Source organism: Rutidosis leptorrhynchoides, chromosome 10 (genome assembly GCF_046630445.1).
Source record: "Rutidosis leptorrhynchoides isolate AG116_Rl617_1_P2 chromosome 10, CSIRO_AGI_Rlap_v1, whole genome shotgun sequence".
In the NCBI taxonomy this organism is placed as follows: Eukaryota; Viridiplantae; Streptophyta; class Magnoliopsida; order Asterales; family Asteraceae; genus Rutidosis; species Rutidosis leptorrhynchoides.
Genome location: NC_092342.1, coordinates 44,294,186 through 44,318,012, shown reverse-complemented (window position 1 = coordinate 44,318,012; position 23,827 = coordinate 44,294,186). Strand labels below are relative to the sequence as shown.

General features: G+C 32.9%; 1 pseudogene; it reads right to left on the bottom strand.

Annotated features, from left to right (window-relative positions):
• Positions 1-525: 525 nt before the first annotated feature.
• LOC139873144 (cytochrome P450 93A3-like) lies at positions 526-23,567 on the bottom strand (annotated as a pseudogene).
• Between the last annotated feature and the right edge of the window lie 260 nt (positions 23,568-23,827).

Below are 23,827 nucleotides of genomic sequence, written 5' to 3'. Positions count from 1 at the left end.
GATACGATCACAAAAGCTAAACACAAGATCATAACCTAAGCTAAACAAAATAAACTGGATAGAAGACACAACCAACTAAAATACTAAGTCGACAACATCCTAAGGAACTACCTTATTTAGATTGCCGTTTACCATCCAACCGACCGATTATCAAACTTGAAAGAAAAGACGTTAGAGAAATCGTCACCAATTAATGTTGCCAAAAAAGGAGCTACCGCTCCACGATCTTCAACTCCCCTTTAGCACAACTCCTACATTCATATAGCCAACAAAAAATTATTTTTTTTTTAACTGAAAACCAAATTATCAATTAAACTATCTTCTTCTCAAAATCTATCTATTTGAGAAATTAAATATAAGTCCGTTGAGTAAAGGGATTTTTTATACGTGATAAATAAAGACCAAAATAAAATAATGTAAAATGAAATACAATACCAGCCATAACATGTGAGCTTTAATCAACCATACTGTTTAAAAATTTCTGAAATACAAAACCAAAAGTCAAAACAACAAGCATTGATATGGTTAGGGAAATGATCAAATCACCGTCTTATGAACTCAATATTACATAGACAAGGGGATATGATCAAGCCTTGCAACAGGAACACAAACCAAAGGATTAGCTCTAGGAAGTGTGATCCCAACACCTTCTTCCATATCAACTTTTGTTAATTCCCCATTTTTTCCGGTCTTCCACTCGAAACACTGAATCATCGCACCAAGCGTTACATGTACCACATTCAGCCCTAACGACATCGCGGGACACATTCTCCTCCCACTCCTAAACGGTAACAATTCAAAGTCTCGTCCTCTCACGTCTAATTGCGTCTCAACAAATCTTTCAGGCCTAAATTCAAGTGGATTCTCCTAGTACGTTGGATCTCGGCCAACACCCCATATGCAGTGGCGGATTCAGAAATATTTTTCGAGGGGGGCAAAAATTTGTTAAAAAAATTTGAGTTATAATAATGGTACGAAACACATTAAACATTAAAATTTGTAATAAATAACATAAAACACTAAGGGTTTTAAACTTATATGATGCTAAGTATCAAAAAAATAATAATGGGCCATATGTTGAAATATATAGTAGTTTTTGCGGGAATACGGTAACCGCCTATAGTACAATCTTCTATAGTTTCTCTTTGAATCAATGGGCTGGTCGGGTGCAACCTTGGCGACTCCTTGATTATTGCTTGGAGGTATGGAAGGTTTGTTATATCTGATTCTTTAATCAGTCTGTTTTTTTCCTACAACAAGGTCAATTTCGTCCACTGCTTTTTTCATTACATTTGGATGGTTGATTAGTTGCGCTAAAGCCCATATTATTGTAACCGCTGAAGTATATGTTCCTCCACTAAATATGTCCTGATCAATATGAAGAACCAATACGTTAGTACTTGTCAAAAAAAGACAATTAAAGCATTGATTAATCGTCACTACAACTAATCTTGTAGGTTTTACCACTTTTAGAATGATTTTTTCACGCTTAAAAATGTGAATATAAGTTAGAAGCGTGGAAAAATATGATGTCAAAAACTTTGAAACATGAAAAAACTTGGTGTCAAAATTTGAAGTATTATTAACTTTTTGACACTTTTAAGTGTCATTATGTTATCCTTTTTGACGCTTTTGAGTGTCAAAAATTTTGCAACACTTATAAGTGCTAAAAACATGTCAATTTATTCACGCTTGAAAACGTCAAAAATGAAACTTTTTGTTTTTGTAGTGAGTATTAACATTATTACAAAAATGAAGGCTTTAATTTGCTCTCTTGTCAACTTGATCTCCATACTCTCATCTTCTACGATATCGAGTAAAATGTTGATATTGCTTTATTTATACATAATTTTATTCGCAATATCAGGTTTGTTTGGTTGGCTTTCGGTTATAAGTTGAAGAAATTGTGAAGATTTCCGTTAAAGTTTGAGCTTTTAGATTCATAAATGATGAATTGAAGATTGGTGATGTTTTGAAGTAATTCGGGTAGTGATTCTAGTGTTTTCAAGCAAAAATCGAAGAAAATATCAAAGGTACACAATACTAGAGATCAAGAATCAGAAACTGACAGAAATACTGAATCTCGCAGCCGCAATCTGCCACATCGCGGTCGCGAGGATTGGTGGTGCTCGCGAAATATGGTATTACGCTGCGAGATGTTTACAGAAATTCAAGTCTCCAAGATGCAGTTTCGCGCTCGCAACTATGTAAATTGCGCTCGTGAAGTTTGAAGAAGGTCGCGGTCGCGAGGTTCGGCTCGCGATCGCGAGGTTGCTAGCCGAATTCAGTTTTTATTTATCTATATATAGCCGAATTTTCCCCAAGTTAGGGTATTCAGTTACGAATTTTAGCCTACCGGCAAGTTGAGTTACGAATTTCTTAGTCGTTCTACATACTTTTTAGAGGGTTTATGCTATTGCATCAATCTTGGTTAGTTTTAGTCTTGTAATCACTTTAATTCTTATTCAATTTAATGTCTTCAGTTGTTCATCTTTTTTGCTTTATTGTTTCTTGCATTAATATGAGTAGCTAAATTCAAAGTATCTGTTTAGATGATTGAACTGAGGTGAAGGATTGCTATCTTTATAATTTAGACAATTAATTTTATTATTCAGATGTTGTTTAGCTTAAGAACGATTGTTATTAAGGTTAATGAGCTAGTTAAAGTTGCGGAGATTATTAACTATTCAACGAGAGTTGAATCAAGTTGTGATCTTTACTAGGTTATTGAATGTGAATAATTTAGGCCTTCGGATAATTGTATGCGGGACGCCAGTATAATTAGACGATTATCAATTAAACTATGATAGACTTTGATAATTGTGGAATTGTGTAGGGACACCAAAGCAATTCAAGTTAGATTATTATCTTGAGTAATTTATTGGTGACTAGATTAGAAAACTAAAATCAACAAGAGTTGAGCTAGGGATTTAATTATTAATCTGTGAGAATTACAGATAATTGCAGTGTCACCATAATTATAATTGTTTAAAAATGGACTTAACAAGCAATCCTGATCCGAGAGAATTGATTTTAAGTGGATACCTTTTCTCTATTGATTTAAGTTTAAGTTACTTTTCGCGATTGTTATTATTAACAAACAAAAACCCCCCATTTCTACTAGAGTAATTATTAGTTAATGTTTCTGATAAAACTGCTCTCTGTGAACGAAATGGTCAATATAACTTATAAATTACTGCACGAATGGGATTAGTTGCGTGTATTGTGTGATAATTATTGGGTATTTTTACTAGTATTTTTAGAGTACGAAATTACACATCAAATGTCCATCAAGTCCTTGACTTGTCGTATTTCCTTACGCTTTCTTGATTCTTCACGCTCCGTTAAGTTCTTTTCTATCAAAATATCGAATCTTTTATGAATATCCTTTGATTTTTTTTCGTATGCCTTGTAAATCTATATTCTTCAAGAACCATATATGATCTGAAAGGTTAAAAGTGCCCATAACTTCACCAAACTCACTAACAATTTTCCTTATGTCCCCTGCCTCATCCAGTTCATCCGAACACCTTTTGCTCATTAACATTCTTGATATGATAGTATTCGTCATAGTCATAAGCTCTGATTCAAGTTCAAAAAACTTCCCTTCTTTCGCCTTTTGTGATAAATATTTTATTAAACGATTTATTTCATCGTTCCTAAATGAAAGTAAAGAGTCTAATGTTGAAATGTCCCGTTCATATTGATTATAAACGTTCCATATTAATTGATTTCGTTGCGAGGTTTTGACCTCTATATGAGACGTTTTTCAAAGACTGCATTCGATTTTAAAACAAACCATAACCTTTATTTTATCGATAAAGTTTTAAAAATATTACGACGATTATCAAATAATGATAATAAAAAATATAGCGTTTTCACACGACCATTACATAATGGTTTACCATAATATTACACAACAATATATGTCTTCGAATGCAGTTTTCAAACAATATTATACAAGCATAGACTCCAAATCTTGTCCTTAATTTAGTATTCAACAGCGGAAGCTCTTAACAATTACCTGAAAATAAACATGCTTAAAACGTCAACAAAAATGTTGGTGAGTTATAGGTTTAACCTATATATTTATCGATCGTAATAATAGACCACAAGATTTCATATTTTCATTTTTCGTAAACATCATCCCATACATAGAGATAAAAATCATTCATATGGTGAACACCTGGTAACCGACATTAACAAGATGCATATAAGAATATCCCCATCATTCCGGGACATCCATCGGACATGATATAAAAACTCGAAGTACTAAAACATCCGCTACAACGGATGGGGTTTGTTGGGCCCAATAGATCTATCTTTAGGATTCGCGTCAATTAGTAGACTGGTTTACTAATTCTTAGGTTACCAAGCAAAAAGGGGCATATTCGGCTTCGATCATTCAACCATAGAAAGTAGTTTCATGTACTTGTGTCTATTTTGTAAAACATTAATAAATTTGCAGGTATTCTCATCCCAAAAATATTAGATTTTTAAAAATTGGGACTATAACTCACTTTCACAAATTTTTACTTCGTCGGGAAGTAAGAGTTGGCCACTGGTCGATTCACGAACCTATAACAAATATGTACATATATATCAAAGTATGATCAAAATATAATTACAATATTTTTATTACGTTTTAATGATTTGAGTTTGTTAAGTCAGCAGTCCTCGTTAGTAACCTACAACTAGTTATCCACAGTTAGATGTACAGAAATAAAGAAATATATATTATCTCGAATCAATCCAGGACCTCGTGTATACAAGTCTCAGGCTAGATCACAACTCAAAGTATATATAGTATTTTGGAATCAACCTCAACCCTGTATATTACTGCATATAGTGTTTATGGTTGTTCCGAAATATATATATATATATGGGTCGATATGATATGTCCAAACATTGTATTCGTGTCTATGGTATCCCAGTATTACATAATATATGTTAGAATACATGTATAATACAATATAAGTTAGTTAAGTTATGATTTGTATAAATTTGTTACAAATTTCACGTAGCTGCAACAAGCAAAATTATCCAATCTTGTTTTACCCATAATTTCTTCGTTTTAAATCCGTTTTGAGTGATTCAACTTGCTATGGTTTCATAATGAACTGAAATTTATGAAAATAAACAGAAAAAGTATAAGTTTATAGTCAAAAATACAGGTTACAAGTCAATATTGTAAGAGGTAGCCATTTCAGTCGAAAGAACGACGTCTTGATGACCATTTTGAAAAACATACTTCCACTTTGAGTTTAACCATGATTTTTGGATATAGTTTCATGTTCATAAGAAAAATCATTTTCCCAGAAGAACAACTTTTAATTCAAAGTTTATCATAGTTTTTAATTAACTAACCCAAAACAGCCCGCGGTGTTACTACAACGGCGTATGTCCGATTTTCCGGTGTTTTTCGTGTTTCTAGGTTTTAAATCATTAAGTTAGCATATCATATAGATATAGAACATGTTTTTAGTTGATTTTAAAAGTCAATTTAGAATAATTAACTTTGTTTGCGAACAAGTTTAGAATTAACTAAACTATGTTCTAGTGATTACAAGTTTAAATCTTCGAATAAGATAGTTTTATATGTATGAATCGAATGATGTTATGAACATCATTACTACCTCAAGTTTTGTGGATAAACCTACTGGAAGTGACAAGAAATGATCTAGCTTCAAAGGATCTTGGATGGCTTGAAAGTTCTGGAAGTGAAATCATGACACGAAAACAAGTTCAAGTAAGATTTTTACTCGAATTAAGATAGTTTATAGTTATAGAAATTGAATCAAAGTTTGAATATGAGTATTACCTTGAATTAGAAAGATAACCTACTGTAAGTAACAAAGGTTTTTTGATCTTAGATGATTACTTGGAATGGATTAGAAAGCTTGGTAGTAGACTTGCAAACTTGAAAGTATTCTTGATTTTATGAAACTAGAACTTATAGAATTTATGAAGAACACTTAGAACTTGAAGATAGATGTAACGACCCGGAAATTTCCGACCAAATTTAAACCTTATCTTCTATAGGTTTCCGACACGATAAGCAAAATCTTTAATGTTGAGTCTAGAAAATTTTGAAACGATGTTCATTTATTCAATTACCCTCTGTCCAGTTCCGACGATTCACGAACAATTATTTGTATATGTATGTATATATATATATATTCGTGAACATTAATTAAATATATAAGATTAATTATTAATTTCATTCAGTTGAAGATATAGTTATAATATTATTAATTTCATTATTACTATTAATATTAATAATAGTATTATTAAATTTTATTATTAGTAAATCTATTATTATTGTTATTAGTATTTTGATTATTATAATTATATTTATTATACATTTAGTGATCTGAATAAGTAAATAGAATTAATTGAGGATTTTTCGGGGAACTTTCATCCGCCACTGTTTAACCACGGAGCACGAATTACACCCAATATGAGTGTCGGCAGCCTTTATTCTAAATGTGTGAATTCAGTTCTTTAATAATTGTGCTTTCCAACTGTCTTCAATTTCCCTATATTAATAGATAATAGATACATAATACATGTGAATCTAATATCCATCTCTCTTCTCTTTCTCACTAACTCTTCTTCCAAAATCTAATTTCTGTTTCTTTCGTGAACCATGTCCACCACCCTCTTCAATCATCATCATCATGGTTCTAACACTCATCACCTTGAATACTCTCATCCATCATCCGGCCACCACCACAAGAAACACCAACCATCAAAAACCCATCACCTATATCTTCTCCCTTCTTTGGTTCTTTCTTTGTAAACCACAAAACCACCACCGTTAAAACTGTTTTGATCCCGCTTCTGTTTTCCACTTAAACGATCACCACACCCATTAAACTAACATCAAACCCATAACCACGGTTAACCACCATCAATACCCATTAAACTTTTATATATACTACTGCTATGCTGTCGTGTTCCTGAACACCGGCCACAACCACCTTCGAAACCACCATGGTCATGTTACTACTACTTCTCTTCGTTCCTATTTCCTGTTTTTATTCGGTCTACAACTAAAACTCACCTAACCGCTTCCCTTTTGTTTGATAAAAACACAACCCGAGAACATCCCCAAAGACGGTTGATATGCTTGTTACTACTTGATGACACACACCACCCTCGCCACTCTTGTAAACCGCCACCTTCACAACCAGCATGAGTCCACTTAAATATCACCACGAGCAACCATCCACGAAAACTAAACAACTGCACCTGCAACTCTTTTTATGCCGTTGTACGACTTCCGTTTATTTTTATCATAAACTAACACTACAATCAACACCTACTGTGCTCGCTTCTCTTGTTGTCATTTTACTTTTATCCCTATGAAACAACGATGACCATAAAGATGATTTTTATAGTCGATGACCACAACAACCCAAACACTCTTGCTGCGTTTTTTTTTTTTTTCAGTTGCAAAACAATGATTTATGAGCTGGGTTAAAGTGATTGAAAATAATGATGAAAATTGAAACATAATATTAATTTATTACATGATCAACTTGGATTATAAAAAGAAGTATGGTTTAGTTCTTTTAAAAAAATGGAATACGTTCCTTTCAAATGAAGGTGGCCGACAATATGCCATCTATAATGACGTGGGATTGTTGAAGATTTGGCTATATCATATTTTTTTTTTTTTGTTTTCTTCCTTTCGAATGAGTTATAAACCAAACAGTCACGAAAATTGCCATTGGGCCGTATTAAGATATTGGACCTTCTAAATTGGACACAAGCATTCGGTTATATATTTGGGGCTGAGACCCAATGGTGGTTAATCATGAAACAAAACTGATAATAACTATATAAGAGGTGATAGTCGAAGATGCGGTGCGATTCGTATTTGTTAATACTCAATTTTGATTAGGATATATAGATGTTGATATTGGTTTATGATGATGACAAATGGGTTGTGTCTTATGAAGATGTCAATAGACAAACAAAAGATAAAAGAATTTACAAAGTTTATTAAAGCGGAAAGTCTAAAACAATTCAATGGTTAAGGAGTGTTAGCGGGTTAGCGGGACGTCGCGGGTTCAAATTCAAACTTGGGCATTTTAAGGACTACTTTTATGAGGTTCGTGAATCGAAGGCCAACCTTGCACATGTTAAATGATGTTATATGTATTTTTACTACAAAATACAGTATGGTGAGTATATAGTTCCCTTTTAAACTTTAAATATTTTTGGGCTGAGAATACATGCGCTATTTTTATAAATGATTTACGTTATGGACACAAGTGACTAAAATTACGTTCTACATGGGTTTGAATCAAAAATCCCCTAGCTTGGTAACTTTAACTATTGGTTTATGAGCTGGTAGGCGCGAATCCTAAAGATAGATCTATCGGGTTTTACACCCCCACCCAGATGTTGTTCTAGTAAACTAGAAGAACGGGTGTTTAGTACTTCGAGGTTAACGGAACGCACTTGATTCGGTGCACATATTATATAACTCAGGGGTACACACTCTTGTTAAGGCTAGTTACCGGGTGCCCACTGCTTGGAATACTTTTCATACACTTGCGAGTGTATTATGTTTATGAACATGAAATCTTGTGGTCCATTGTTATAACGCTGCTAGCATCAAATCTATATATCTCACCAACTTTATGTTGACTTTTTAAAGCATGTTATTCTCAGGTACGAATTAAGTCTTCCGCTGTGCATTAGCTCAAATTAAGGATATTACTTGGAGTCGATCATCGCAATGGGACCAACTGTTGATGACTTCGTTCGGGAGGATTAGTTCGGGTTACTACAGTTGGTATCAGAGCGTTGGTCTTAGTGAACCAGGCCTTGCATTAGTGTGTCTAACTGGTAGTTGTTAGGATACATTAGTGAGTCTGGACTTTGACCGTGTCTGCCTGTCAAAAGTTTTGCTTATCATTTTAGTCGAAAATCATCTGCTTATCATCCTTAGAAAATTGCCTGCCTATCATTCTCAAGTCTAGACACGCTCTACTGCATTTAGTGCATCGATAGTGTATAGACGAATTTCATATCTTAACGTATCTGATAATTCCTATCTTGGCGTATCTGTAGATTTGCCTGATATATGCCGTAACATCCTTTGTAGCCTACGAAATCTTTAGTATTACATATAGATATTCTATATAGTTAGAATATCATCCGATATCCGGAAATCATTTCACATTGAAGATCCTTTCCATCCATCCAATTACCTCTTGGCGATGAACCTGAAGCACTTACCGACGAACCTATTCGAAAACATCATTTTCTCTCTCATTTCTAGAGTATCTCGTCACGATTATATACTATCCCATATTTCAGATCTTGTTCATTCGCTCACTCCAACCACCAATCATCCCGGTGTACTAGCAGAAGTTAACGAACTTCGCGCTCGCGTGACGGCTTTGGAGAATATGGTGCGAAGGTTACAAACACCAGCAGCAGCACCAGCAGCATAATCCGTACCACCATCATCAACACCGACAGTACCCATATCACCCTCAACCACAACCGCGTCGTAAACCTCAACATCACAATTTGTACCTCGGATATCAACATCACACACCTCAATATCACTATCTGTACTTCGAGTATGATCTTCGTTTTACATATCATTCTATATCGATTATCTTCGCTTTACTTATCGTTCTATCTCATTTATCTTCGTTCGACATGGTAATTATGTAATCTTTAATGTTTTAGAGATCATGTAATCCAGTATTAACGATAAATCAAATGAGTTTAATATCTTATTGACTCATTAAATCCATAATTTCATCTGAAGAAAATATATATGCAAGTATATTTTCATAAAGATCGTAATTAAAAATTCTTTCGTACAAACTGTTAATGATGAAAATATTTTAACGGGTGGGTAGTACCCGAGGAATATTTAGAATTCACATTAATAAGTTACACTGTACATTCTTCGAATCTGATTCAACGATCATTTACTATCCTACTTACAACTATCGATATACGTATCCGTTCACCACAGAATAACCATTTTTCATTCAAATTTCATATTTGGATTTTGACCTATCAGAATCCAACAAGTGGCATAACGAAGAAAACATTGGACAAAATAAAATTTGTTAGAAACACGAATTAACTAATTAAAAATCTGTTAAGGATTCCACGCTAACTGTTCCGGCTAACTGTTCCCAGCTAACTGATTACATTTTATCGCAATTTACATTATCGCAATTTACATTATCGCAATTTACATTCTCGCAATTTTATTTATCGTCATTTAATTTCTGTCATTTACTTTTACGCACTTTAAATAACGGGACACGTATACAAGGTTTCGACCTATCATATCGACCCATCTATATATATATTTCGGAACGACCATAGACACTCTATAGTTGACTATACAGGGTTGAGGTGGATTCCGAAATATATATATTGTTTGAGTTGTGATCGACACCGAGACCGGTACACGGGTCACGATACGTATTATTTAATTCAAATATTATATATTAAATTATATATGAATCATTGAACCATCGGACTATTGAACTGCTAATTTTGGACAATTAAAATGAATTAAAATGTTGATTATAACATATGAAACTAAACAATTCTTCAAGCTTGCCACTTGATTTCATCTTAAACCTCATTGGTACCTCGACAATTACAATCCGCGTTCAAATCTTTTCATGATTCTTGAAAACACTTCGATCGAGAAGTGGAACCAGCCGCACCTCGTCTACGGAAGAAAGATTTATGCATACATTATGCACCTGAAAAACTTTCGAAACCAAAATTTTGGTTAAAACGTATCCGCGTCGAATTCCTTATCATTTAGTAGCAAAAACAACCATACGATTCCTTTTCAAGAAGCTAATTTTGTCACAGCTCCACTTCGACTTCTCAGTAACACCACTCTTATTATAATCTTGATATATACGTTATCATTTCGCCGTCATTACTGGAGAACCTTTTATATTCCGTAACGTCATCATCAGACATACCAGCAGCTCGTCATCCCTTAGGTAGAATCAACAATCAGTATTTTGAAAATCTCGCAGAACATCTCCAGTTATACCTAGAATGTCTATCCCTAAGAATTTCATACTTCGAATGAGAAGTTTCTGAAAAACACCCTGAACTACGGATTAGTTCTTGAAATGCTGATGAAGCAGCAAAAACTGTAAACGACCTTAACAGTCAAAAGTTTACGATGAAGTAAAGTATGTTGAAAAAGCTCAGAAAAAGAGAAGGGTTGAAATTGGAAAATGGATTGAGCAAAGTATGAAGGAAACCGTGAACAAATCATAAAAACTAAACTCGACTTCAAAGAATTCAGTGCCTGCTGAAGTCGTTAGTAAGAACCCTACTCCTTATTCTAAACCTTTTCGGATGATATTCTTCATAAATATTTTATCTTAGAGATTATAAGATATTTCATATCTTCCATTATGCATATTAATCAAATTTCTGGAGATATTATTCCCATCTGAAATCATTTATCACTTCGTAACATCCGCGTTACAATATAAAAGAAACTGCATTAGTTTCTAAATTCTGAAACCTTCGAGTTTAAAATAGGAATGTTCTGAAGTAGTGTTGGGAACTGATGCATGAATTAGTTTAATATAATGAAACTTGATCAACTTCATTATATTACAGTAAGTCATGTTAAGTATCTAATGGAATGTGATGATTCACAGTACTGTCATCATGTGCCATGTTACACGGCTCTTACATTCTATCCAATTCCGAAATGTATTAGGAACATATCACCTTGATAGTTCTATCTTTCCAGAATGTTCTGGTAATTTGACAATTCAAAACCATTCCATTTTTTTAAAGAACATTAGCTATGTTCAATTCGAATTTCATACTTACGAATTCCGGACCGTTGCTCGCTTGACTCGAGGGCGGGAAGAGGAAACGAAGGGGGTGAATTTATAGAAAAATATCCGACAGAGAAATCGAAACAGATTACTACATTAAATCAAAGAAGATCCTGATCGCCGAATAACCAAATCTTATTATGTAAGATTTACCCTAAATCCCTTAAAATCCGGAAATCAATCTTAATCACGTCATCGGTTAAAACAATTCCATATTCACTCATTTCACTCTTTTGTGATAACTTCACTCGTACGCTTCACATGATCGAATCGTTCTATCTATATCTCTCAATTATGATAAAACTCCATTATTACCTCATATTTGTCATGAAAACATTCCTATTGTTATTTATGACAACCTCTACCAAATTTCGGGGACGAAATTTTTTTAACGGGTGGGTACTGTAACGACCCGGAAATTTCCGACCAAATTTAAACCTTATCTTCTATAGGTTTCCGACACGATAAGCAAAATCTTTAATGTTGAGTCTAGAAAATTTTGAAACGATGTTCATTTATTCAATTACCCTCTGTCCAGTTCCGACGATTCACGAACAATTATTTGTATATGTATGTATATATATATATATTCGTGAACATTAATTAAATATATAAGATTAATTATTAATTTCATTCAGTTGAAGATATAGTTATAATATTATTAATTTCATTATTACTATTAATATTAATAATAGTATTATTAAATTTTATTATTAGTAAATCTATTATTATTGTTATTAGTATTTTGATTATTATAATTATATTTATTATACATTTAGTGATCTGAATAAGTAAATAGAATTAATTGAGGATTTTTCGGGGAACTTTCATCCGCCACTGTTTAACCACGGAGCACGAATTACACCCAATATGAGTGTCGGCAGCCTTTATTCTAAATGTGTGAATTCAGTTCTTTAATAATTGTGCTTTCCAACTGTCTTCAATTTCCCTATATTAATAGATAATAGATACATAATACATGTGAATCTAATATCCATCTCTCTTCTCTTTCTCACTAACTCTTCTTCCAAAATCTAATTTCTGTTTCTTTCGTGAACCATGTCCACCACCCTCTTCAATCATCATCATCATGGTTCTAACACTCATCACCTTGAATACTCTCATCCATCATCCGGCCACCACCACAAGAAACACCAACCATCAAAAACCCATCACCTATATCTTCTCCCTTCTTTGGTTCTTTCTTTGTAAACCACAAAACCACCACCGTTAAAACTGTTTTGATCCCGCTTCTGTTTTCCACTTAAACGATCACCACACCCATTAAACTAACATCAAACCCATAACCACGGTTAACCACCATCAATACCCATTAAACTTTTATATATACTACTGCTATGCTGTCGTGTTCCTGAACACCGGCCACAACCACCTTCGAAACCACCATGGTCATGTTACTACTACTTCTCTTCGTTCCTATTTCCTGTTTTTATTCGGTCTACAACTAAAACTCACCTAACCGCTTCCCTTTTGTTTGATAAAAACACAACCCGAGAACATCCCCAAAGACGGTTGATATGCTTGTTACTACTTGATGACACACACCACCCTCGCCACTCTTGTAAACCGCCACCTTCACAACCAGCATGAGTCCACTTAAATATCACCACGAGCAACCATCCACGAAAACTAAACAACTGCACCTGCAACTCTTTTTATGCCGTTGTACGACTTCCGTTTATTTTTATCATAAACTAACACTACAATCAACACCTACTGTGCTCGCTTCTCTTGTTGTCATTTTACTTTTATCCCTATGAAACAACGATGACCATAAAGATGATTTTTATAGTCGATGACCACAACAACCCAAACACTCTTGCTGCGTTTTTTTTTTTTTCAGTTGCAAAACAATGATTTATGAGCTGGGTTAAAGTGATTGAAAATAATGATGAAAATTGAAACATAATATTAATTTATTACATGATCAACTTGGATTATAAAAAGAAGTATGGTTTAGTTCTTTTAAAAAAATGGAATACGTTCCTTTCAAATGAAGGTGGCCGACAATATGCCATCTATAATGACGTGGGATTGTTGAAGATTTGGCTATATCATATTTTTTTTTTTTGTTTTCTTCCTTTCGAATGAGTTATAAACCAAACAGTCACGAAAATTGCCATTGGGCCGTATTAAGATATTGGACCTTCTAAATTGGACACAAGCATTCGGTTATATATTTGGGGCTGAGACCCAATGGTGGTTAATCATGAAACAAAACTGATAATAACTATATAAGAGGTGATAGTCGAAGATGCGGTGCGATTCGTATTTGTTAATACTCAATTTTGATTAGGATATATAGATGTTGATATTGGTTTATGATGATGACAAATGGGTTGTGTCTTATGAAGATGTCAATAGACAAACAAAAGATAAAAGAATTTACAAAGTTTATTAAAGCGGAAAGTCTAAAACAATTCAATGGTTAAGGAGTGTTAGCGGGTTAGCGGGACGTCGCGGGTTCAAATTCAAACTTGGGCATTTTAAGGACTACTTTTATGAGGTTCGTGAATCGAAGGCCAACCTTGCACATGTTAAATGATGTTATATGTATTTTTACTACAAAATACAGTATGGTGAGTATATAGTTCCCTTTTAAACTTTAAATATTTTTGGGCTGAGAATACATGCGCTATTTTTATAAATGATTTACGTTATGGACACAAGTGACTAAAATTACGTTCTACATGGGTTTGAATCAAAAATCCCCTAGCTTGGTAACTTTAACTATTGGTTTATGAGCTGGTAGGCGCGAATCCTAAAGATAGATCTATCGGGTTTTACACCCCCACCCAGATGTTGTTCTAGTAAACTAGAAGAACGGGTGTTTAGTACTTCGAGGTTAACGGAACGCACTTGATTCGGTGCACATATTATATAACTCAGGGGTACACACTCTTGTTAAGGCTAGTTACCGGGTGCCCACTGCTTGGAATACTTTTCATACACTTGCGAGTGTATTATGTTTATGAACATGAAATCTTGTGGTCCATTGTTATAACGCTGCTAGCATCAAATCTATATATCTCACCAACTTTATGTTGACTTTTTAAAGCATGTTATTCTCAGGTACGAATTAAGTCTTCCGCTGTGCATTAGCTCAAATTAAGGATATTACTTGGAGTCGATCATCGCAATGGGACCAACTGTTGATGACTTCGTTCGGGAGGATTAGTTCGGGTTACTACAATAGAACTTGAGAGAGATTAATTAGATGAAGAAAATTGAAGAATGAAAGTGTTTGTATGTGTTTTTGGTCGTTGGTATATGGATTAGATATAAAGGATGTGTAAGTTTGTTTTCTTGTAAATAATTCATGAATGATTTATAATACTTTTGTAATTTTGTGAGCTATTTCATGCTAGTTGCCAAATGATGGTTCCCACATGTTTGATGACTCATTAAGGGCTGCTAAGAGCTGATCATTGAATGTATATACCAATAGTATATACGTCTAGGAGCTGGGTATTGTACGAGTACGAATACGGTTGTATACGAGTAGAATTGTTGATGAAAATGAATGGGAATGTAAATGTAAGCATTTTTGTTAAGTAGAAGTACTTTGATATGTATCATGAAGTCTTTCAAAAGTGTACTAATACATCTTAATATACTACATGTATATACATTTTAACTGAGTTGTTAAGTCATCGTTAGTCGTTACATGTAAGTGTTGTTTTGACACCTTTAAGTTAACGATCTCATTTAATGTAGTTAACCCATTGTTTATTATATCTAATGAGATGTTAAATTATTACATTATCATGATATTATGATGTATGAATATATCTTAATATGATATATATACATTAAAATGTCGTTACAACGATAATCGTTACATATATGTCTCGTTTCGAAATTCTTAAGTTAGTAGTCTTGTTTTACATATGTAGTTCATTGTTAACATACTTAATGATATATATAATTATCATTTTATCATGTTAAATATAGTGTAACAATATCTTAATATGATACATATGTTATTAGTAAGACGTTGTCATAACGATAATCGTTATATATATCGTTTTGAGTTTCTTAATTCAATAATCTCATTTTTATGTATATAACTCATTGTTAATATACTTAGTGAGATACTATATATCATAATATCATGTTAACTATATATATATATATATATATATATATATATATATATATATATATATATATATATATATCATCCTATAGTTTTTACAACATGTTAAGCAATCAAAATTGTTAAGACTTGATTAATTGAAATGAGTTTCATGTAGACAATTGACCACCCGAGTATATATATATATATATATATATATATATATATATATATATATATATATATATATATATATATATATATATATATATATCATCATCATATAGTTTTTACAAGTTTTAACGTTCGTGAATCGACGGTCAACTCGGGTGGTCAATTGTCTACATGAAACTCATTTCAATTAATCAAGTCTTAACAATTTTGATTGCTTATATACATATATATATATATATATATATATATATATATATATATATATATATATATATATATATATATATATATATATATATATATATATATATATATATATATATATATATATATATATATCATCCTATAGTTTTTACAACATGTTAAGCAATCAAAATTGTTAAGACTTGATTAATTGAAATGAGTTTCATGTAGACAATTGACCACCCGAGTATATATATATATATATATATATATATATATATATATATATATATATATATATATATCATCCTATAGTTTTTACAAGTTTTAACGTTCGTGAATCGACGGTCAACTCGGGTGGTCAATTGTCTACATGAAACTCATTTCAATTAATCAAGTCTTAACAATTTTGATTGCTTAACATGTTGGAAACATTTAATCATGCAAATATAGTTTTCATTTAGTATATATAATCATGGAAAAGTTCGGGTCACTACAGTACCTACCTGTTAAATAAATTTCGTCCCAAAATTTTAAGCAGTTGATGGTGTTGACGCATCTTCTAGAAATAAGTGCGGGTATTTCTTCTTCATCTGATCTTCACGTTCCTAGGTGAACTCAGGTCCTCTACGAGCATTCTATCAAACCTTAACAATTGGTATCTTGTTTTGCTTAAGGCTTTTAACCTCACGATCCATTATTTAGACGGGTTCTTCAATGAATTGAAGTTTTTCATTGATTTGGATTTTGTCTAAAGGAATGGTGAGATCTTCTTTAGCAAAACATTTCTTCAAATTTGAGACGTGGAAAGTATTATGTACACCGGCGAGTTGTTGAGGTAAGTCAAGTCGGTAAGCTACTGGTCCGACACGATCTATTATCTTGAATGGTCCAATGTATCTTGGATTTAGTTTCCCCCGTTTACCAAATCGAACAACGCCTTTCCAAGGCGAAACCTTAAGCATGACCATCTCTCCAATTTCAAATTCTATATCTTTCCTTTTAAGATCCGCGTAGCTCTTTTGTTGACTCTGAGCGGTTTTCAACCGTTGTTGAATTTGGATGATTTTCTCGGTAGTTTCTTGGATTATCTCCGGACCCGTAATCTGTCTATCCCCCAATTCATTCCAACAAATCGGAGATCTGCACTTTCTATCATAAAATGCTTCAAACGGTGCCATTTCGATACTCGAGTGGTAACTGTTGTTGTAGGAAAATTCTGCTAATGGTAGATGTCGATCCCAACTGTTTCCAAAATCAATAACACATGCTCGTAGCATGTCTTCAAGAGTCTGTATCGTCCTTTCGGTCTGCCCATCGGTTTGTGGATGATAGGCAGTACTCATATCTAGACGAGTTCCCAATTATTGCTGTAATGTCTGCCAAAACCTTGAAACAAATCTGCCATCTCTATTAGAGATAATAGAGATTGGTATTCCATGTCTAGAGACAACTTCTTTCAAATATAATCGCGCCAACTTTTCCATTTTATCATCTTCTCTCATTGGCAGAAAGTGTGCTGATTTAGTGAGACGATCGACTATTACCCAAATAGTATCATAACCACTTGCAATCATTGGCAATTTAGTAATGAAATCCATGGTAATGTTTTCCCATTTCCATTCCGGGATTTCAGGTTGCTGAAGTAGACCTGATGGTTTCTGATGTTCAGCTTTGACTTTAGAACAATTCAAACATTCTCCTACGTATGTAGCAATATCGGCTTTCATACCCGGCCACCAAAAGTGTTTCTTGAGATCTTTGTACATCTTCCCCGATCCGGGATGCATCGAATATCTCGTTTTATGTGCTTCTCCAAGTACCATTTCTCTCACATCCCCAAACTTTGGTACCCAAATTCTGTCATCCCTATACCGGGTTCCGTCTTCCTGAATATTAAGATGTTTCTCTGATCCTTTGGGCATTTCATCCTTTAAATTTCCTTCTTTTACAACTCCCTGTTGCGCCTCCTTTATTTGAGTAGTAAGGTTAGTATGAATAATTATATTCATGGCTTTTACCCGTATAGGTTCTCTGTCCTTTCTACTCAAAGCGTCGGTTACCACATTCGCCTTCCCCGGGTGGTAACGAATCTCAAAGTCATAATCATTTAACAATTCAATCCACCTACGCTGCCTCATGTTCAGTTGCTTCTGATTAAATATGTGTTGAAGACTTTTGTGGTCGGTATATATAATACTTTTGACCCCATATAAGTAGTGCCTCCAAGTCTTTAATGCAAAAACACCCGCACCTAATTCCAAATCATGCGTCGTATAATTTTGCTCGTGAATCTTCAATTGTCTAGACTCATAAGCAATTACCTTCGTTCGTTGCATTAATATACAACCGAGACCTTGCTTTGAGGAGTCACAATATATAACAAAATCATCATTCCCTTCAGGTAATGACAATATAGGTACCGTAGTTAACTTTTTCTTCAACAATTGAAACGCTTTCTCCTGCTCATCCTTCAATTCAAATTTCTTCCCTTTATGCGTTAATGTAGTCAAGGGTTTTGCTATTTTGAAAAAATCTTGGATGAACCTTCTGTAGTAACCAGCTAGTCCTAAAAATTGGCGTATATGCTTTGGAGTTTTCGGGGTTTCCCACTTTTCAACGGTTTCAATCTTTGCTGGATCCACCTGAATACCTTCTTTGTTCACTATGTGTCCGAGGAATTGAACTTCTTCCAGCTAAAATGCACACTTGGAAAACTTAGCGTACAGTTTTTTTTTCCTCAACAAATCTAGCACCTTTCTCAAATGTTCTTCGTGCTCTTGATCATTCTTTGAGTAAATGAGTATGTCATCGATGAAAACAATGAAAAACTTGTCAAGGTATGGTCCACACACTCGGTTCATAAGGTCCATGAACACAGCTGGTGCGTTAGTCAAACCAAAAGGCATAACCATAAACTCGTAATGACCGTAACGCGTCCTAAAAGCAGTTTTTGGAATATCATCCTCCTTCACCCGCATTTGATGATATCCAGAACGTAAATCAATCTTCGAGTACACTGACGAACCTTGCAACTGATCAAATAAATCGTCGATTCTCGGTAGTGGATAACGGTTCTTGATGGTAAGTTTGTTCAACTCTCTATAGTCGATACATAATCTAAATGTACCATCTTTCTTTTTGACAAACAAAACAGGAGCTCCCCACGGTGATGTGCTTGGTCGAAGGAAACCACGCTCTAAAAGTTCTTGTAATTGGCTCTGATACCAACTGAAATGTCCCGTTCATATTGATTATAAACGTTCCATATTAATTGATTTCGTTGCGAGGTTTTGACCTCTATATGAGACGTTTTTCAAAGACTGCATTCGATTTTAAAACAAACCATAACCTTTATTTTATCGATAAAGGTTTAAAAATATTACGACGATTATCAAATAATGATAATAAAAAATATAGAGTTTTCACACGGCCATTACATAATGGTTTACAATAATATTACACAACAATATATGTCTTCGAATGCAGTTTTCAAACAATATTATACAAGCATGGACTCCAAATCTTGTCCTTAATTTAGTATGCAACAGCGGAAGCTCTTAACAATTACCTGAGAATAAACATGCTTATAACGTCAACAAAAATGTTGTTGAGTTATAGGTTTAACCTATATATTTATCAATCGTGATAATAGACCACAAGATTTCATATTTTCATTTTTCGTAAACATCATCCCATACATAGAGATAAAAATCATTCATATGGTGAACACCTAGTAACCGACATTAACAAGATGCATATAAGAATATCCCCATCATTCCGGGACATCCATCGGACATGATATAAAAACTCGAAGTACTAAAGCATCCGCTACAACGGATGGGGTTTGTTGGGCCCAATAGATCTATCTTTAGGATTCGCGTTAATTAGTAGACTGGTTTACTAATTCTTAGGTTACCAAGCAAAAAGGGACATATTCAGCTTCGATAATTCAACCATAGAAAGTAGTTTCATGTACTTGTGTCTATTTTGTAAAACATTTATAAATTTGCATGTATTCTCATCCCAAAAATATTAGATTTTTAAAACATGGGACTATAACTCACTTCCACAGATTTTTACTTCGTCGGGAAGTAAGACTTGGCCGCTGGTCGATTCACGAACCTATAACAAATATGTACATATATATCAAAGAATAATCAAAATATAATTATAACATTTTTATTACGTTTTAATGATTTGAGTTTGTTAAGTCAGCAGTCCTCGTTAGTAACCTACAACTAGTTGTCCACAGTTAGATGTACAGAAATAAAGCAATATATATTATCTCGAATCAATCCACGACCCTGTGTATACAAGTCTAAGGCTAGATCACAACTCAAAGTATATATAGTATTTTGGAATCAACCTCAGCCCTGTATAGCTAACTCAAATATTACTGCATATAGAGTGTCTATGGTTGTTCCGAAATATATATATATATAGATGGGTCGATATGATATGTCAAAACATTGTATTCGTGTCTATGGTATCCCAGGATTACATAATATATTTTAGAATACATATATAATACAATATAAGTTAGTTAAGTTATGATTTGTATAGATTTGTTACAAATTTCACGTAGCTACAACAAGCAAAATCATCCAATCTTGTTTTACCCATAATTTCTTCGTTTTAAATCCGTTTTGAGTGATTCAAGTTGCTATGGTTTCATAATGAACTGAAATTTATGAAACTAAATAGAAAAAGTATAAGTTTATAGTCAGAAATACAGGTTACAAGTCAATTTTGTAAGAGGTAGTCATTTCAGTCGAAAGAACGACGTCTTGATGACCATTTTGAAAAACATACTTCCACTTTGAGTTTAACCATGATTTTTGGATATAGTTTCATGTTCATAAGAAAAATCATTTTTCCAGAAGAAAAACTTTTAATTCAAAGTTTATCATAGTTTTTAATTAACTAACCCAAAACAGCCCGCGGTGTTACTACAACGGCGTATGTCCGGTTTTACGGTGTTTTTCGTGTTTCAAGGTTTTAAATCATTAAGTTAGCATATCATATAGATATAGAACATGTGTTTAGTTAATTTTAAAAGTCAAGTTAGAAGGATTAACTTTGTTTGCGAACAAGTTTAGAATTAACTAAATTATGTTCTAGTGATTAAAAGTTTAAATCTTCGAATAAGATAGTTTTATATGTATGAATCGAATGATGTTATGAACATCATTACTACATCAAGTTTTGTGTATAAACCTACTGGAAGTGTCAAGAAATGATATAGCTTCAAAGGATCTTGGATGGCTTGAAAGTTCTTGAAGTAAAATCATGACACGAAAACAAGTTCAAGTAAGATTTTTACTCGAATTAAGATAGTTTATAGTTATAGAAATTGAATCAAAGTTTGAATATGAGTATTACCTTGAATTAAAAAGATAACCTACTGTAAGTGACAAAGGTTTCTTGATCTTAGATTATTACTTAGAATGGATTAGAAAGCTTGGTAGTAGACTTGCAAACTTGAAAGTATTCTTGATTTTATGAAACTAGAACTTATAGAATTTATGAAGAACACTTAGAACTTGAAGATAGAACTTGAGAGAGATTAATTAGATGAAGAAAATTGAAGAATGAAAGTGTTTGTATGTGTTTTTGGTCGTTGGTATATGGATTAGATATAAAGGATGTGTAAGTTTGTTTTCTTGTAAATAATTCATGAATGATTTATAATACTTTTGTAATTTTGTGAGCTATTTCATGCTAGTTGCCAAATGATGGTTCCCACATGTTTGATGACTCATTAAGGGCTGCTAAGAGCTGATCATTGAATGTATATACCAATAGTATATACGTTTAGGAGCTGGGTATTGTACGAGTACGAATACGGTTGTATACGAGTAGAATTGTTGATGAAAATGAATGGGAATGTAAATGTATGCATTTTTGTTAAGTAGAAGTACTTTGATATGTGTCATGAAGTCTTTCATAAGTGTACTAATACATCTTAATATACTACATATATATACATTTTAACTTAGTCGTTAAGTCATCGTTAGTCGTTACATGTAAGTGTTGTTTTGACTCCTTTAAGTTAACGATCTCATTTAATGTAGTTAACCCATTGTTTATTATATCTAATGAGATGTTAAATTATTATATTATCATGATATTATGATGTATGAATATATCTTAATATGATATATATATATATATATATATATATATATATATATATATACATTAAAATGTCGTTACAACGATAATCGTTACATATATGTCTCGTTTCGAAATTCTTAAGTTAGTAGTCTTGTTTTACATATGTAGTTCATTGTTAACATACTTAATGATATATATAATTATCATTTTATCATGTTAAATATAGTGTAACAATATCTTAATATGATACATATGTATTTAGTAAGACGTTGTCATAACGTTAATCGTTATATATATCATTTTGAGTTTCTTAATTCAATAATCTCATTTTTATGTATATAACTCATTGTTAATATACTTAGTGAGATACTATATATCATAATATCATGTTAACTACATATATATATATATATATATATATATATATATATATATATATATATATATATATATATATATATATATATATATATATATATATATATATATATCATCCTATAGTTTTTACAAGTTTTAACGTTCGTGAATCGACGGTCAACTCGGGTAGTCAATTGTCTACATGAAACTCATTTCAATTAATTAAGTCTTAACAAGTTTGATTGCTTAACATGTTGGAAACATTTAATCATGCAAATATAGTTTTCATTTAGTATATATAATCATGAAAAAGTTCGGGTCACTACAAATATTCTACCTTTAAGAAGTTGTGACATTACAATCTTTTTCAAAAATTTCCAATAAGCTCCATAAGGAGCAAATATGAAGCCATTGCCACCATATGTAACGAAATCCACACCTGAGTTATAAGGTCGGTTTAAAAACGTAGTATCATACGTTTTGAACAATTCTTTTGCTGTATCTGGTGAACTAAAAGTAACACATCATACTGAGCCGAAATATAGTTGAAAAATTGGCCCATAACGCTTCGAAAGTGTGTGAAGAACTTGATGAGGTTTTGGAACAAGAAGATGAAGATGTCCGATTATGGGAAATGCGAATGGGCTCGGAGGAGTTCGAGATTTAGCAAGAGTTGATCTCAGTAGCACTTTTATTAATATGATTGATATTATCCCTATTACAAAGATGATCAAGTAGCCTTGAAAATCATCCATGAGAAATGAGAAGGTTTATAATTTGTGGGAAAAATGAAACAAGTCTTTTCTTTTAAATTCAACTAAGGATATATGTGACATTATATTATACACTATCTATTAGCCATAATAAATGGTGACCTCCTATTGACTGAAGACACTATTAAAGTTTTGTGTGGGCTTTTTGGTCATTTCCTTCTTTGCTTTCCATGAGGTTGTAATAAAAAAAAAGAAAAAAATAAAAGATATTTTACTCGATGGCGTGAAAAGTGGGTACATTC